At 39.9% G+C, this 14601-nt stretch overlaps 1 protein-coding gene across 6 annotated transcripts in view; it reads right to left on the bottom strand.

The window, feature by feature from the left end:
- CCDC68 (coiled-coil domain containing 68) overlaps window positions 1–14601 on the bottom strand; it is a 63923-nt gene that overhangs the window by 45798 nt on the left and 3524 nt on the right. For 2 of the 6 annotated variants that reach the window (XM_046672349.1, XM_046672350.1), the window contains exon 1: window positions 2684–2835. The exons of 1 other annotated variant lie outside the window; for it this stretch is intronic. The gene's annotated coding sequence lies outside the window, so the exon portion shown is untranslated. Of the gene's footprint in view, window positions 1–2683; window positions 2836–11268; window positions 11355–14601 lie in introns of those variants that run through there. 3 more of the 6 variants (XM_046672351.1, XM_046672354.1, XM_046672353.1) reach the window with 3 other exon arrangements.

The following is a 14601-nucleotide window of genomic DNA, read 5'->3' as shown; positions in this document are numbered from 1 at the left end:
AGCTGGACCAAAGTACCTGTCTTACCACTTAAATGTAATTGCAGAAATGCCCATCAACTGGTGAACAAAACATGGTATAGTCATACAATGGAATGAATATTAGTTAACAATAAAAAGGTGCCAACTACTGATACATGCTACCTGAATAAACTTCAAAAACATTCTAGGTGAAAGAAGCCAGATACTAAAAACGTATATTCTATGACGGTATTTGTATGAAATGTCTGGAAAAGTCAAATCTAAAGATACACGAAGTAGATTAGCGGTTGCCCGGCGCTGGGTGTGAAATAGTGAATGACTGCTAACAGGCATGTGGAGTCTTTTGTGGATGACGAAAATCTTCTAAAACTGGATTGTAATGATGGTTACACAATTCTGTAAATTTACCAAAAATCACAGAATTGTATACTGGAATGAATTTTATGGTATGTAAATTATACCTCCAATAAAGTTGTATTTTAAAAACAAAGGGGAAAAAAAGCAAGAATGCCTTGAATAAAGTCCCTCTTTTCCTCTGGGGTAAAATACAACTGTAGTCATATTTTTCTAATTTAGAGGAAAAAATAATTTGATGGATAGAATCTTCTCAATTTGAAGTTTTTCATTCATTGATTTTTTTCCCCCTAAATTACTGCCATCCACTGCTAGTTTTTATTTAGAGTGAAAGTGATATTTAGCTATTTCAGGTTTAATATCTCAACATTTCATAATATTAAACCAAGAACACATGATTTCTAAATTCTCCCCCAACCTAAGCAAAAGAGAAAAACACTGACCTGAATAACAGAGAACTCCTTTAAAATTTTTAGATTTGACGATTTAAATCAACGTAAGAGAGTTTATGATTTGAAACTAATCTAGTTTCAGTCACTGTCAAAATTGATGGATTGTCATTGACGTGGTTCCTAATCTATGGTTTCAGGGTGTCTGGGAGGATTCCAATGATATACAAATTCCATAAGTTCAGGAATGTGTCTTATTTACACAAGACTGCCTCCCCCTGTGTCTCCAACACAGAACACAGTGCTCTGAACAACAGGCGCTCAACAAATATTGGTTCAATGAATGCCTGAATAGGCCAAAAATCCACAGATGCACCAAATAGCTTCTAAAACTGAATGCAAACACATACAGGCTTTCGTTTTCCTACCCCACATAGATTTCATGCTTATTCAAATGTAAATTCACTTAAACATGTTATTAAACTGATAGTGACATTCTGCCTCTACAAAATCTTTTCAATCAATAAATGGCCACATAATTTGATGTAAATATCTCAGTTCAAGAGATTTGAAACAACTACTTTAAAAAAATCTTTTAAATTCCCTTCAAAACCTTCAATTCTTTCCTTTTTCAGTCCTTATCCCAAACAAACAAATATAAACCTCATTTTTCAGCTTCAGCCGGAACATGGATTACAACTTCAGCCCACTGTGGAGCACAGCAGCAATCAATTAAGCTAACAAATAAGAAGCTTATGATTAATTCACAAAAACATAAAAGTAATATAACTGAAATAGTGTCTGAATTTCAAAAGTCCCTTTTTAGTTAGCGCAGGTTTACTAACTAAATTTATTTAGTAAACAACAGGGGTAGGAACCCTTTTATGAAGCTCACCTGGTCGTAGGAAGTGCAAGCTGTCTGCATTCCTTCTCTAAACTCCTATGTGTCAGGAACCTTCTCTCTCAGTGTGAGAGGAAAGGGAGGGGGACAGCCCAGCCACCAAACAACAGAAGCCATTGTGTCTGCAGAGTACCTGAGACTCCAGCTCAGATCATATTTCTGAACAGACTTCTCTAGAACTGAATATTTAATAGCATTAGGTAAAATCCAGAAGACATTATCTTTTCCCTACTGCAAATGCAGAATAAGTCCCTTTTGGACACTTCATCTGGTCTATATATACCAAGAAAGTAAAGGCGGTCTTGGTTCCTAAGATAAAACAACTATAGTTTAACGGTAAACAGACACAGCTCCAACCATGTTCTGGGCTAATTGTTTCTTCTGATCCTTATATTCCATACACACACACACACACACACACACACACACACACACACACATCTCCTTTCGAAGAAGGCTGAAAATTCATAGCCATTTCATCATCCAACCGGAACACTTCCTCTACACCGCCCCGTACTACTCTTTCAGTAAGATAATAACGCTAGGGCTCGCTAATTTACAGCTCTCAAATCCCATGACAGTAGAAAACTGTAAACCAATGCGCTGTTCTCCTTTTGCCACACCTGCAACGACAGATGCCAGCACGGAAGGACGAAGGGTAAGACAACCACCTGCATTCATTCATTCGTTTGTGTTCTTAAAAACTCGGGCGCAGTGACCTGTCAAAGCCTCCACAAGGGGGTTCACAGGTGACAGTAAGTTTTCCGAAGGGCTTTATTCACAACCTCTGAATCCCGGGGACCCCTGGTAAAAAGGGATTGCATGACAGCAACCTAAATAAATAATCAGGTGTGCATCGGACTAAGGAGGGGTTATTCTATCACCGGGGAAGGCAACTCTTTCTCTTCCCGGAGGCGCAGAAACTTCCTGCCCAAGGAATCTGAGCCCAGAACAGAGGGAAGAATAGCCTCCTCACCAAGGACCTGTTTACAGGGAAATGCCCCGGTGCGCCGAGCTGCGCTGGGGGAACAGCTCCGGGGGCACCTGGACACCCACTCACCTGGGGCTGGGGGCGCCCAGGCGCGCGCCGCAGGAGTCAGGGCGCGATCGCCAGGGCTCCCTACCTTGGAGGGCACTCGGCGAGCGCAGGGTCCCGGCCCTGCTCCTCCCCTTGACTGGCGGGCCTGGGGCCAGCGTCTGCTCAGCCGGGCGCTGGTGGCTCGGCCTCCGGCCGATTGGGCTCCGCCCCGCAGGTCGCGCCCCGGGCAGAGTCCGGCGCCCGGGTGGCTCCGGGGAGGAGCTCCCGCCCCGCCCGGACGCGCACACCCTGCCCCACGCCTGCCGGGGGCGCGCCCTGCACCCCCAAGTCCCGACCACCGCGCTCCCCTCAGGAGAGTTACATCAAGTGGGCTAGTTGTTGCTGCTTTCAAAGAAGGTTCTGTTTGCGCTCCAAGTTCATAAACTTTTGTTTTGTTCTTGTTGTTTATAATAAAACTTTCTTTTGGAGGAATTTTAGATTTACGAAAAAGTTGCAGAGATAGTACAGAGTTCCGTAAACCCCTAATATTCACATCTTACATTTCCGTGGTACATTTGTCTACGAAGAAATTACATTGGTCTGTTACTGTTAACTAAACTTGACTCAATACAGATTTCACTAGTTTCCGTTAATAACTTTCTATTTCAGGATTCCACACTGCATTTAGTGTCTTGTCTCCTTAATCTCTTCTGGTCTGTGACAGTTTCTTAGTATTCTCTTGTTTTTCGCCACATGGACAGTTCGTAAGAATTCTTTCTGCTAAGCTCTTGATATCTCTCATTTGGTTTTGTCTGATGTTTTTCTCATGCTTAGACTGTTGGTATGGTTTTGAGAGAGAAAACCACAGGGGTAAAATGCGCTTCTCATCATCGCATCCTGTCAAGGGGTACCTGATAGCAACATGACACTGCTAGTGATGTTAATCCCTTGGTTAAAGCAGTATCTGCCAGCATTCTCCACCGCAGAGGCACTATTTTTCTCTTTCTATACTCACTAAGTTCAGCCCACTCTCAAGAGAGGAGGGTGGGGGAACGAAACTCTACTTCCTGGCGGGGGGGGGGGGGGGGGGGGGGGGGGGGGGGGTGGATCTACATATGTTATTTGGAATTATTCTGTAAGGAAGGTTTGTTCCTTCTCTCCCATTTACTTATCCATTCAATCATTTATCTCGGTATGGACTCATGTATATTTATTTTATACTTTGAGCCATAATTCAATACGACCTTATTTATTTTGTTGTTCAGATTGTTTCAGCTTTGACCATGGGGAACTCTTTCAGATTGCCTGCTGTGTCCCTTTGAAAGTTCATAAACTTTTAGGATTGGGGGAAAAAGAAAACCTAACTAGTTATTTGCTCCACCCATCTCACATTTAACAGATTTGGAAAACTGCAGCCCAATCCCCCAATACCCAAGGGCTTTTCAGAATCTTCCTGGGACCTGGGACACCTGCAGTTACTGACTTCTACCCCAGTGAGAGGAAGGGAAAAGAAATGTTTGTTTGTTTGTTTTTGCTGAGGAAGATTCGCCCTGAGCTAACATCTGTGCCAACCTTCCTCTATTTTTTAGTATGTGGACCACCAGCACAGCATGGCTGCTAACAGAGCAGTGTAGGACCGTGCCCAGGAACCAAATCCTGCCACCGAAGCAGAGCACACTGAACTTAACCACTAGGCCACTGAGGCTGGCCCAAGAAATGTTTTTTTGTTTGTTTGTTTTTCCCAACAGATGAACTTGTGGATTGGGACCCAACTGGAGAAGTGAAAGTTGATGGTTCTTAGGTAAATTTTAGTTAACAACTAATCTTTGTTCTATTAAATAGAGACATTTATATATATTTACAGACAAATCATGTTCCAGAGATAGTCATGGATGTTTATTATACTGTAAACATCGAAGAAATCCAGCTGTTGAGGATTCTTTGTTGTATTGCTTTGGTTTGCACAAGTTGGTCCCATAAACACCACATTTCCTCCTTCTGGGCTTGGATCTGGCCCAGTGCTTGATGCTGCCCTGCTTTTGGAGACTCTCTCAGCTCCCTTCCTGGCCTTCACCCTCCTTGAACAGGGAAATCGGCTCCACTAGTCCAGGTTTTGCTGGGTAAACACAGTATAGATGGCCCAGTCAGTGATCCAGCACCACAGGGCTAAGTGATTTGCTGTCTTTCAAGTGTGTGTGACAAAGTTACTAAAAATAATAATAAAGATGTTTTCCCATTTTGTTTCCAAAATGCTTCCTATTTTGTATTTAATTCCTACCATATCCCCCAAAAAACTAACAAGATCAGAGGTGAAGGCAAGATTTCTCTGCACTTTTCCAGAGGGAGAAGGGAGGCCTTAACTGAAAGCAACAATTCTCACCAGTGTGAAGGACTGACTATTCCATAGTTCTGCAAATGTACTATTACCTAAGTAATTCTAATAAATCTTATGTGGAGGAGAGTGGGGAACCACTCAGGATTAACGAGAATGTAGAACTATAAAATATCAGCAACCTACATAGGCTGTTCAGGAGAATCCGTAAGCCATCCTTAAATTGAAAACTCCAGGGGCATGGCTTAGAGCTTGGAAATTGGGGAGGGAGGATGGATGTTTATGGATTTCTCTTATAGCTATAGCATTTGGTTGCTATTTTTGTGACAGAATATGTACAAATCATCTCAAATAACCAAATTTTCAAAAGCTGCTTTTCTTCACATTTTACATAACATTATCCATATTAAAAAAAAAATGTATTAGTATTATGCAGTTTTTGGAATGGCTCGGGTTGGTCTGATGGAGACTGTGCAGGGACAAAAGCATCCCCAACCCATCCTCAGCATCCTCACTGACATCCTACTATGACCTTGGTGGGGGGAGGGGTGAGCACTAAAGAGGAGGGACTTTAGGGGGGCAGAAGAAAGCCCCAGATGCTGCTCCCCTCTTGGAGCAGTCTACACATTGTTGCCCAAGTTGTAAGAGGATCCAACTATAAATCAAGGGCCCCCATTCAGAGCTTCTGCCTGTGACATTCAGACAGGGGCTCATATTGAAATCATTCTTGTTTATTTCTGTTTGGGGGTTATTTGCTAAAGGGAATTATATATATAATATAATATTATATATTATATTATAATATAAGGTGGGATGGCTTTGGTGTTCCAAACACGCTCTCCTTTCTCCTTTGACTTGTTTTTTTGCTTGTTTCCCCCACACACACCTGCTTCTCCCACAGATTAAAATGCCCTTTCCCCTCCTCTTTTGTCCTGGAAACTCCTTCTCACTTCATTTGCTACGTATTGGGAAACCTTCCTTGATCTCCCCAGCTTACATTGGTCCCACTTAGGTCTTTCCATAAAATGCTGGGTATATTGCATTTGGTACTGTATTAGTTTCCTGTGGCTGCTATAACAAATGAGCACAAACTTTGTTGCTTAAAAAAAATACGCATTTCTTATCTTACAGTTCTGGAGGTCAGAGGCCTGACGTGGTACTCACTGGGCTAAAGTCAAGACGTCAACAGGGCTGTGCTCCTTTCTGGAGGCTCACAGGGAGAATCTGTTCTCTTGTCTTTTGCATCATTTCCTAGAGGCTACCTGCCTCTCTGGGCTCATGGCCCCTTTCTCCATTTTCAAAACCAACAGCTTATCTCTCTCTGACTTTGACTCTCCCTCTTTCACTTACAAAGACCTTTGTGCTTACATTGAGCTCCACTGGATAATTCAGGATAATCACGCATTTTAAGATCCTTAACTTACTCAGATCTGCCAAGTCCATTGTGCATGTAAGATCACATATTCACAGGTCCCAGAGGTTAGGACATCTTTGAGGGGCCATTATTCTGCCTACCACAGCTGTCCTCCTAAATCACTTTACAATTCAAACGTTAGGTTTTGTTATTAAATATTTTATTTTTTAAGGCACAAGATCAAGAGGGCTTGGTAAAATTATAAAGGAGGCATGTTCCCATCTCCTTTTTGGTGATATCTCTGGCTGCCTTTCTCGTCTTTCCTCTCAGCTTCCCAGGGCACCTCCACAACGCCATCCTAAGGAGTGTCTGATGTTGGCAAATTTTCCAAGTGCTTCCTCCTCGCCTGCACCTATAGCTTTCCTGGGCTTTCTGGGACTTGTTGGATGGAAAGGAGAATGCAAGTGTGAAAGTCAAGGCACTTGATCTTGACAGAATTGAACTCTACAGGCCCCCTGAGTCTTGTAGACTGAACTCTTGAGCTAGAGAAAATGCAGTCTATCTAAATGTCTCTTGCCAGCTTGGCACAGCAATCTATCTACTCCATGCAAGCTGCTCTACTGAGTCTTGGGGTCAATTTTTATAATTTGAAATTTCAATGAGTTTGCACTTTAAATGGGTAAGTCACATATGCACGTGGAAAATAACTATAAATACAATTACATAATAAATTAAAATATTCCCCAAAACAAATCATCCCTGAGTAGTAGGAGGCTTAATAAGTGCTTGAAGACTAAGAGAGAGAGTATTGACTTTAGATGTGTCCTAGGGAAAACCTTAAGAGGAGGTGGGATTGGAGCTGGGTTTTGAGTATCAGTGCCATGTATGCTGGGAGAGCGTGGGAGTCTTCTAAGACCAGACGTAGACAAAGACACAAAGCAAGTCAATGTTCAGACAGGTTAAGGAGCTACCAAGTAGATGAGCCAGCTGGACTTCAGGAGACTAATGGGAGATAAAGCAGTAGAGGTGAGAGTAAATCATGTGAAGCACAAAAGGTTCAGTAATGTATTTTTCTTGTCCATCTCTGCTAAAAAGTAATGAAAAATCATTGCAGGAAATGAAGCTCTCGCTGTTGTTATGAATTCCTTAGTAGAACATTCGGCAAATATTTATGAACAATATATGAATGTCTACTTGTATATACAAGCCTGTCTAAACAGGTGAATCTTTTTCTAAGACTCCTCTCACATAATGGATAGAGAAACCATGACACAACCAAGGATGATATTCAAAATATGTGCCTACTGGTTGAGCAGTGGCACCAACCAATCAGCAGAGCTGCCAGCCATAATAAACTGGTATAGACGAACCAACGCAAACCAGCTGAAGGTCAACCTGGACATCATTATTTCTTTTTTTTTTAATTGAAGTAACATTGGTTTATAACATTATATATATTTCAGGTGTACATCATTATATTTCGATTTTAGTGTAGATTACATCATGTTCACCACCCAAAGCTTAATTACCATCCATCACCATACACATGTGCCCAGTCACCCGTTTCACCCTCCTCCCTCCCCCCTTGCCCTCTGGTAACCACCAATCTAATATCTGTATCTATGTGTTTGTTTCTTGTTGTTGTTGTTGTTATTGTTGTTTTTATCTTCTATTTATTAGTGAGATCACACAGTATTTGACTTTCTTCCTCTGACATTTCACTTAGCATAAAACCCTCAAGGTCCATCCATGTCACAAATGGCTGGATTTCATCCTTTTTTATGGCTCAGTAGTATTCCATTGTGTATATATACCACATCTTCTTTATCCATTTGTCCCTAATGGGCACCTAGGTTGCTTCCAAGTCTTGGCTATTGTGAATAATGCTGCAATGAACATAGGGGTGCATATATCTTTACACATTCATGTTTTCATGTTCTTTAGATGGTGTTGGAGAGGATGTGGAGAAAAGAGAACCCTCATACACTGCTGGTGGGAATGCATACTGGTGCAGCCACTATGGAAAACAGTATGGCGATTCCTCAAAAAATTAAGAATAGAACTACATATGATCCAGCTAATCCATTGCTGGGTATTTATCAAAAGATCATGGGCATCATTATTTTAAACTATTGCTGCTCTCTGAGAAAAACTAGATGTTCTTTCAAAAATACCCTTTCAAAGTGCAGAATTGGGTATATTCTTTTGGACTTAATATGTTCTGATTTTTATAACCTTTCTTTCTGAGATGAGCTTGGTCTGCTCTGCTTAGCAATAGCTGGAGTAATGAATGTCACTTCCTTCTGCATTGTGAGTCCCTCCCCCAAATGAAGGAAGATGGAGAAAGGTGGAGAGGCACGAGATTGAGATGTCCATTTTAAGTGCTTTATCCAGGTATTTCTAAGTTTGGAGGAGGGGTGTGCAGCCCAGAGTAGAGCTGTGGGAATGTTGTTTTAGACAAAGAATTTTAGTTAGAGATAGAGCCTAACTTTCAAGATAACTTATCTTTGCTACCTTTTGGTCTACACTCTTTCCCTCCCCCCGGCCCTACCTTCAGTTGGTAAGCACGACTTTAATATTACTTCAGCCGTCATGTTCTATTTTTTGTTTTTTGTTTTGTTTTTCCTCTGCTGGAATAGGAGAAAACCTAATATATTCTCAAGCCAAACAAGCTGCACTTTCCTTAATTATCTGCTTTTCTAACCTGTCCATACCATTGTGGCTTCGACCCTAACTTTATGAATTCTTTGTGTGTGTTTTTTAAGGTATTTTCTAATGGGCTATGGGAATTTGACTTTTTATCCTTTTTGCAACAGCAGAGTTTCGTGGTTTGATACCTAGATCCCTGTTTCTAAGTTTTGGTTGGTTTTTTGAAAAGTTGTCTTTTTTATGATTTGGCAGCAAAATAGACATTTTTTGTTAAAGAAAAAAGTGTCCTTGGGTTAGCTCAAGAAAGGCAGGGGTAGTGTGAAGCTCCACATGGCCATAAGGGAGGTGGAGAGCTCACTGGAGGAACCCTGCCACGCCTGAAATTCCTGGAGACCTGACCTGGAGGGAGGAACTCTAGGATTTCCCCCCGAGAGTCTGGCAGTCCTCAGTCTAGAACTCTACGAAGCGTTAATATGACCCAGCTGTTTCCTCCGTCTCCCATCTCTTCCCACAATCAAGTGGCTTCCTCACCCCTTGCTCTATAAATCTTCACTGGCCATGAGGTGGAGTGTAAAGCAGCGGTCAGTTTAGTTAGTTGCCCTTGGGTAAGTTATATGACCTCTCTGGACCTCAGTTTCTGTAAAATGGGCCCTAACTTTTATAAATTCTTTTAGCTTCAGCTTTGGCTACTTGCTGCCAGATTCTTTTTGTTCTTCCCAGTTCTGATTCCTGAAGAGTGAGGCTCTGATGGAACCTCTTTGTTCCTCCTTAGGATGAACTGTTTATCCCAGGTCACCTCAAAAGTCACTGTCCATCCTATGGATTGGCTGCCATTGGGATGGGTGCCCATCACCCTCTCTCTCTGTCTTCTAGTACTTAGTAACTACCCAGTGGTCACCATGATGAGAACATGGCTGCCTCAGGTTCCTCTTCAACAGGCGCTACAGGTGTGACAGGCCCTTAGAATGGACACTAGAGCTTGTGGACAGTATGACTGACCCTTCAAGTAGAAAGTCAATACCCACAGAGTGAGGCCAAAGAATTCACCTTGGGGCCCAGTAGGGGTAGGTGGCACCTGTGGGAAGAATTGGACAGAGCCTTTAAGAAAAATCACGGAGGTGGGGAAGGGGGAGAAAAAAAAGAAAAGTATAAAGATAAAAAATGTATAATCATCTGCTAGTTCTTAGGAGTTACATTTCTATTTCTTAGCTATAGTTAAAAGCTTTAGGGGCCCGCCCTGTGGCTGAGTGGTTAAGTTCAGGCACTCTGCTTGGGCGGCCCAGGGTTTGGCTGGTTCAGATCCTGGGCGCGGACATGGCACCGCTCATCAGGCCATGCTGAGGCAGCATCCCACATGCCACAACTAGAAGGACCCACAACTAAAAATAGACAACTATGTACCGGGGGCTTTGGGGAGAAAAAGGAAAAATAAAATTTAAAAAAAAAAGCTTTAAACTCATTACTTAATTACTTATTTGTATATTTATATATCTGTGTATGTCAAAATTCACACACATATGTAAACACATATTAATAAGTTATTACATTAATAACACACAAAAACAGTTCAATTAGCATTTGGGTATTTTTTCCTATAAAATGACTAAGTTATTTTATTCCCAGATTAGTAGTTAATTTATGGGCTTTTTGACACAGACTTAAGTTGTTTTTAAAAAGATCCCTAACCTTTAAAGACAAGGCTGAGTTTCTGATAATCATTATTGTTTATTGTTGTATATGTTTACAACATTGCCTGTAAATATTACTTTTCTTTAGGTACTTATGACTTACATCTTGTCTTCTTTAGTAACTATTCCTGATTTTTGCCTGCCCCAAATACAGAATAATAAGGCTATTAAGATGACTTTTATGCCTAATCTGTTTTTGGGTCTCCTAAAATGGCCATTAGGGAACACAAAGATTTGTTTCTTCATCTTAGAAAAGAAACGACAGTAAGAATAATTACGTTTGAATAAAATTCTCCAAATTTTAACTGAATCAAAACTGTCGTTGCAGCCTCTTTTCTTGACCAAACTCATGGCAATTAGAAATAACTGACAAATCAAAATAAGAATTTATCTTCCTAGATTAATTATGTATAACATACATATGTTAACATAGATATATTTCTATGATTATATACTTTTCAAGTTAAAAAAAGCAAACACATTTAAACACAAAGACTCTTACGATAACTGTCTACTAAAAGATTTGTACTAAAGGATTTTGGATTCATAAATCATCTCCTCTTTTGGTTCATGAAAAGTCAGAATAAGCGCTAGAGGTACTCACTCATTGACAAGGGGATCACCAGAGGCCTTTCTTTTCCAGTTTTTCATTAGCTCCAGCAACCAAGGCTTCTCCTTCGCATCTAAAAACTATAGCAGAAATCACAAAACATGTGAAAGCTTCAGTTGATTGATTCCTAGGATCTCCACTAAACGTGATACTTCCCTGTGCTATACAGACTCCTCCACTGACTAAAACCACTTAGCCAATTATAGCCACTTGCTTGACCTCCTATGAAATATTGTTCCTTTCTCTTCACACATCACTATCCATTACTGTAACACACACCCAGCCCCACCCCTACCCTCCCCCACAGAGAAGCCCATGATTGCTGACCTCTGGGAACTAGCCATATCCTGCACAGGAAGACTTCTTCGAACAAGACTGGTTAAATTTTGTTTGATGATGGCTCAGCCTTAAAAAGGAAAGGAACAATTGCCAAGTAGGCAGTGCCATCACAGATGTGAGTTTACCCTTAACATCTTAGCTTCTCCAAGAAATTAACTTAGTTCAAACAGCTCAGTTAATTGCTCTTTCCCAGACCTGCCAACTGACAAAAGATAAAAGAGCAAGTATTTATACTAATGGTAGGTATGACTTGAGGTTAGTCGGTGACTTTGAAACGGTTTTGAAACAAAGGGATTTCCTGGGGTTTTCCTTGCCACAATGGTCAGTTTGTTTTCTTTAGAGACATTCCAACTTCTTTACAGGACCTGTATAATTCTACATAAGGAGTTTACCCACCTTAAGGAACCAATGTCTTATTCCTGTTGTTCCTATTAGAATCTGGGTCCCCCTGTCCCTACTTCTTAAGAAAGCATGCTTCTGCTCTGGAAGTCCAACAAACCAGTTTAAATTTAAATTCATAATCTAAGGGGGAGTTTATGCTTTAGCAAACACTCTTGTTGTGCCTAAACAAATTCCAGAGGTCAAGTAGAACAGGACTAGGCTAAAAGAGAAAATCACTCAGGTCTCTAGGAAGGACCAGCCGAACTTTGGGATATGTTTTCACAACCTGAAATGATAATCTAGGCCCCTTCTTCAGAATCTAATACAAGAACAGATGGCCAATTTGTTTCTGGTAATCACCTGGGTTGCAGTTGGCTGGTGTATCTTTTACAGATTCACCAATGCTACTGCACACCATTATGACATCAGAGGTTTGAATAACTCATCCCGAAACGAAAAGACCGGGAAACGCTAACCCTCCCCCAACTACAGGCAACATACTGTGGACAACTTCCTGATCAGCATAATCATGGCAGTGGTGCAGAACTGCATATCCTAGGTTAATGCCCTGTGGTCTTAGATTGTTTACCCTTGGCCAAAAGAGAAATCAGCCCTGTCTGCCAAGAGATAGCATGGTACTATCAGCTAGCCTTGGTATAGCTAGCAGATGCCCTGGTACTCACAGTTAGGCCATGGACAATGTAACAAGACCACTACAAGAAAGGAAAATGACAAGCCAATGCCTCTCATGATCATATATGTAAAGCTCTCAAATACTATCAAATTGAATTTCAGCAAGGTGTAAATAGTATAGTATATTCCAACCAAGTTGGGCTTATTCCAGAGTTGCAAGATTGGTTTAACTATTAAAAATCAATCAAGATAATTCTTCACATTAAGAAACTAAAGAAGAAAAATATCTGATACTTTAAAAAATGGAGAAAAAGGATTTGTTAAAATTCAACACCTGCTCATGATTTAAAAACAAAACTCTTAGAAAGAGTTTTGAAAACTCTAAGAAGGAAATCTCCTTAATTCAATTAAAGAATATCCACAAAACTTTATAGGAAAACCATGCTTAATGGTGAAAAATTGAAAGCAGCTGATCTGAGATCAGAAATGAGGCAAGGATGCTCCCATCACAGTTTTTGTGCAGTATTATATTGGAGATAATATGCAGTGAAATAAAGCAAGAAAAGGAAATAAAATATATAAAAATTGAAAAGGAAAAATTATGTCCTTATTTATAGATAATGTGATTGTATATGTGGAATGTTCACAAGAATCTACAGATAAACTATTACAATTAAGAAGTGAATTTATCCATGTTGCTAGATACATGGTCAATATACAAAAAGTTGATCAATTCTATTTCTATGTAAATCAACAAACATTAGAAAACGATGATTTTTAGAAAGATACTATTTACAATAGCACCAATTAGCATAAAATACTGGGAATAAATCAAACAAAAGAAATGCAAGACTGCTATTCAGAAAACTACAAAACAGATTGAGCACAAGTGAAGAAGGCTTGTAGAAAATGGAGAGTTATAATATGTTCATGGGTTGGAAGCCTAAATTGTAAAATGGAAGATGTACTACAAAAATGTTAGTTGTCTTATATTGATCTCTCCAGATTTAATGAAATCATAATCAAAATTATATTTTTAAAATTTAATTCGACAAGTTATTTATAAAATTTATATGGAAATGTAAAAGTCCAAATATAGTCAAGAGATACTTAAACAAAAATGAAGTAAGTTGAAGGACTTACATAATCAGATATCAAGACTTAGCAAAAAGCTATAGTAATTAGCTTTGTAAGTGGCCCACAGAGAGACAATAACACAAACTGAATAGAATAGAAAGTCCAGAGACACAGCTCATATATCCAGTCACGTAATCTATGAAATGAAAACACTGGAAAAGACGTTCTTTTCAATAACAATGCCAAGAATAAAGCTTGTAGTTTCCCTCACACCATATACATAAAGTTAAATCCAGGTGGATTATAGACCTAAACGTAAAAGACAAAGTAATAAAACTTCTAGAAGTTAACATAGGAGAAAATCTTTATAATTTTGGCATAGGCAAACTTTCTTAAACAGTATACCAAATCACATGCCATAAAGGATAAGATTAATAAATGTCACTACATTAAAACTAATACATTCTTTTCATCAAATTACATCATTAAGAGAGTGAAAAGCAAATCAAAAACTAGTATAATATACAGTGAAATACTGTACAGAAAGAAGAATAAATGAGTTCCTGCTGCACACAACAGCACGGATAAATCTCACAAACATAATTTAGAGAAAGAAGCCAATCACTAAAGTGTACACACAAATTGATTCCATTCATATAAAGTTCAAAAACTGGAAAGACAAATTTATGGAATCAGAAGTCAATACAGTGGTTACCTTTGGGTGCAGAAGGGCATCCTCTGGGGTGCTGGCATTATTCTGTTTTCTGACATGGATAGTAGTCACCTTGTGAAAACACTTCACAGTGTGTTTTGTTGTTGTTTTTTATTTTTTCTCTTTTTTTGATGAGGAAGATTAGCCCTGGGATAACATCTGTAGACAAGCTTCCTCTTTTAGCT

Source organism: Equus quagga, chromosome 9 (assembly GCF_021613505.1).
Source record: "Equus quagga isolate Etosha38 chromosome 9, UCLA_HA_Equagga_1.0, whole genome shotgun sequence".
In the NCBI taxonomy this organism is placed as follows: Eukaryota; Metazoa; Chordata; class Mammalia; order Perissodactyla; family Equidae; genus Equus; species Equus quagga.
Note: the sequence above shows the minus strand (reverse complement) of the source record. Positions and strands in the feature narration are given on the sequence as shown.